The sequence below is a fragment of the Nelumbo lutea genome, chromosome 4, assembly GCF_056320005.1.
Source record: "Nelumbo lutea isolate HS-2025 chromosome 4, American lotus-T2T, whole genome shotgun sequence".
NCBI lineage: Eukaryota > Viridiplantae > Streptophyta > Magnoliopsida > Proteales > Nelumbonaceae > Nelumbo > Nelumbo lutea.
The window spans coordinates 58,792,025-58,796,236 of record NC_142687.1 but is presented as its reverse complement, the minus strand read 5'-3'; the positions used below and the strand labels follow the sequence as shown (position 1 = coordinate 58,796,236).

The window sequence follows — 4,212 nt, the reverse complement described above, 5'->3', positions numbered from 1 at the left end:
TATTTGTATTTGTACTCCTTCCAAACTGAGCCTTGAGCCTTGGTACTTCATTTTGCGAGGCTCTATTTCTTAAAAAATTTTAAAAATGTTGATTGAAGAGATGTTTGGTGGGAAGGTGTTGCGATTCTATTTGGACACACTATGCGTGGGGTGTCGTCGTCTAGCTAGGCAGAAGAGACAAAGCGATCTGCCTAGCATTAGTCGTTGTTGATTCAGCTCATCGGGATTAAATAATATAATAATGGTTTGAAGATTGCAGAAAACCCAATAATACATCATTTATGCTTTATTAATTACTATTCTTAAGAAATTTTCATAGTCAGCTTATTATTTAGTATATCGATCATACAAACTGATAGCTTCTTCGACCAGATGACGAGCAGATTTTGTTTCACGCCCTCTTGAACTTGATCTCCAATGGTTCGAGTCCAGAACGCATAGCCAAGTGTCTGATTCCATCCTGGATAACAATGCCCAGTTCTCCACATACTGGTCTGCAGAAATCACAGACAGTAGGGCAGAAAACAAGCTTGTAATTGTCGTCGTATCTCTCAATTGTGAACCAGTTGCTTAGCGTTCCACGGCCTGGGTTTCCTATAGACCCACATGTGTCTACAGAAAACGTATTGGTTGATTCGTCCAAGCCTTCGAGGCTCCACACGGTTGGTTGTGGGAGACTTGTCTTGATGGCAAACCTGATGTTGTGATCTGTGGACACACGGATGATCTCCTCCGTGGGGTTCACCGGTGAGAAGGAGAGTGGGAGACCGTCGGACTCCTCGTCTTCATCTTGGATGACAACAAAAGGGCATGTTCCATTCTGGGTGCTCTCAAAGTTCAGCCCACCAGCCATACCAGAGTTGGCAGGCAAGATGTAGTACGTGGCTGTTGAATATAGCTGGCGACCCATTGTGTCAAGTACAGCTTCCGGTTCATCTTGGGCTATCACCGGCGACCACTTGGCGGCCAGAGCCAAGAGAAAGAGAGAAAGCAGCAGAAACAGCAAAGGAATCTTCATTGGTCACTCAGTATTTGATATGCCTGATCACAGAGAGAAGAGGATGAATGGAATGATGCAAAGATTTAATGGAGATCGAAGGCTAGGTTCTCATATATATAGAGAGAGAAATAAGGCGAACTTGTATCAGATAAGATTAATTAGAAGAAGTTTAACTTCTGCTTATGAAAATAAGCTCAGCTATATACATTTGAAAAGTCCTAGTGTGATGGCTTACGTACATATATTATATGTCTTGTTTGGATTGGAACTGTCACACACATCTGTGTTGAAATCAACTGTTCTGGATAGAATAGATGACAACAAGAAATGATAAGATCAGCCTTTCTTGCAACAGCCATTGTTATAAATATGTGGTAGGTGTCAAAGTTTTGGTATATATGAAGATTTTCAACAGTCCAAATAAACGTCTGAAAGATCCATAAAAAAAGGTTGAAATACCCATAAGATCAAAATTCTCACATTCGTAGGGAGAAGTTTGGACACGGAATTGATGAAACGTAAATCTCTTCCCGTGGAAATTTTTTGTTCTGGCAAGTTAAAACACAGTGTGAAACCAAACTCGCTACACTTCAATATACTAATGGTCGATTTTGTAATGTATGTATGGAAAAAAAAAAAAAAACCTCCCTTCAACACACATTTCTGTTTGATTCTAATAATGTAAGAAGTCTCAAACTCTCAATAGATGCATGTAACCAATTTTATATCGAGGGTTTTCTTCGCCCTATTAATTGCAACAAATTAAAATAGTTGAAGTGGTCCTCTTCTTTACTCAACTTGAAAATTGCATCAAAATGTCTAAAAGGGTGGTGAATTTGGGATTTTTGACTTGAAGAATAGCATCCCACCTTAGTTCTTCTAAGGGTGTAAGCAAATCTCTGTGAGCACCCAATTGATTTGGGGTTCATTTCATGGCTGGAATGTGAAGGAGCCACCACCAATCTAAGAGAAAACATGGGAGTGATGGGCCTCCCATGTTCAAGAAACCAAAAATTGACTCCTAAGCTCATTAATTGACTCTTAAGCCCACTTTAAGGCTTTTCTAGGTACTTTTTAGGGGAGAGAGCAAGGTTCAAAGTATCAGAAATGCCAAGTGTATCAGAAAGGCTATTTTAAGAGGCGCATCGGGATACGCCTTGGATACACATAGATACACTTGGAAACACTATAAATACTTTAATAAATCACACAAATACATCAATAACATTAAATAAATCACTTCAAATTATGGTTTCAAATCTAGTCCAAGTTTGGTGCTTGTTCGATCCAAAAAATTTAGATTTTCAAATATTGAGAAATAGGTTTTCCAGTTGGGCTGAATATTTTTTAATTCAGCAAGTAGGTCTAACAGTTTCAGACATGTTTATTTAAGATTCAGTCCTTCCAATAGTGATATCAAGGCATTAGGTTCAGTTCTTACACTGAACTTGTGCAAATTTGAAACAAATAGTCAAATCAGCCATACTAGTATAGCCAAATTTGACATAGAAATAATCCATACTGAGAATTCAGTTCCCAATTTAGGACAATGATATAAATGTGTATTATTTATATTTTTTGTTATTCTTTGGAATAACTCTATGGTAGAATCTTCAATTTATGGGTTGGAGTGTGGTGAAGATCAGATCCTTTAGTGGTTGCAAGATTGGCTCACACCATGTGATTTCAATATTTATGTACAATTTGTAATTAATTTTTTTTTATTTTTCTTAAAGAAAATGTACTATGACTTTTCTAATGTAAGTAATAGAGAATTATGGTTTCTTATCCAATTTACTTTAGAGAAACACCTGGGGATCACAATACATGGAGAGGACCAAGTTTGATATGTAGATACATGATTGATGCAAAATTTTGCAATTTGTTCAGATCGTGTTTGGAATGCAATACTCCCAATCGTATTAGTTTTATTGTTTGTTTTTATTAGTTTTATTGTGAATCATGGCTAAAAATTTTAATTTCATAATCCTTGAATTTGGTGCATGGACACCAAACCCTAGGCCAAATTGACCTAGTTTTGGTTCAATCCATATGGGCCAAACCTAAGGTCCTTTGCGGGCTATTAATAGCCCCATAGATCACTGATTAAGTGGTAAACTTAAGACTTGGGTCAAGGGTTTGATGGGTCAACACATGGACCAAGATAAGCCCATTTGGTTATGGACTTCTATATGCATTGAACTGCCTTTTGCAATTGGACCCATGTACCATGTCAAGCTTTATTTGATAAATAGAATAATTAATGGGTTGATAGTGTGTTAATCTAAATGGTCTTGGGTTTTACAAGTTTTAATTGATTTTAATCAAATACATGTGATGTTTGCGCTATGTAAATGTGATTAGCTCATCGACCATTATAAGTGCTTGGTCCATGTTAAGAATTTAGTGGCTCTCTATGCTAATAATAATTGAATACATATCATTGCCATTATGTCCTACAGATCATTGAATAATCTCCTACATTATGGGCCCTTCTCTTGTTTCTTCTCCAAAGAAGGGAACTATGTGGATACCCCAGATCATTGGGCCCATTTAAACCTAACTTTATGAAAGTTAGTGAAAGACACTTTGATAAGACCAAAACTGACTTAGGCACTGATAATATGGTTCCTTCATGACATCTCTAAAGGCCTTCCAAGATTGGCTTGAAAACATACTGAATTAGTGAGTAGAGATGCACCATAAAACTAGGTTATCTATTTCACTAAGATAGTCAATTGGATTGCCTCATATGATAATAGGGGTGTCATAGACTAGTGGGAGGGGTCAATCCTAAAATGGAAGACCTTCTCACAATACCTTGTGGCTTCCAATATGACAGATCAGCGCTTACAAATATTGTTATGAATGTTGTCTAATAGAAGCCAAAGGGGAATCTTATGAGACATGAGTGAACTTAGCTATAAGGTTATGCAATTAAAATAGTTGGCCCTGTGCACCTATATGATTCCCCGCATTTCCAAAGACATAAACAGTGTCTCCATCCCTGAGATTGAGAGAAGTCTTAGAGATGAATAAATACAAATGAAATGTAGATAAAAGTCCATTCTACAGTTAATAACATAAAACAATAACAAATACAACTTAATGGGCGAATGATAATGATTGAAGTGGCTGTATTTAATGACTTATTTCATTATCTTCTCAAGAAATTCATTAAAGTAGGCTGGAAATGGTTGAATGACATGTTT

The 4,212-nt window shown here is 36.9% G+C and overlaps 1 pseudogene; it reads right to left on the bottom strand.

Annotated features, from left to right (window-relative positions):
- Window positions 1-232: 232 nt before the first annotated feature.
- Window positions 233-1,074, bottom strand: LOC148860785 (kunitz trypsin inhibitor 5 pseudogene; annotated as a pseudogene).
- Between the last annotated feature and the right edge of the window lie 3,138 nt (window positions 1,075-4,212).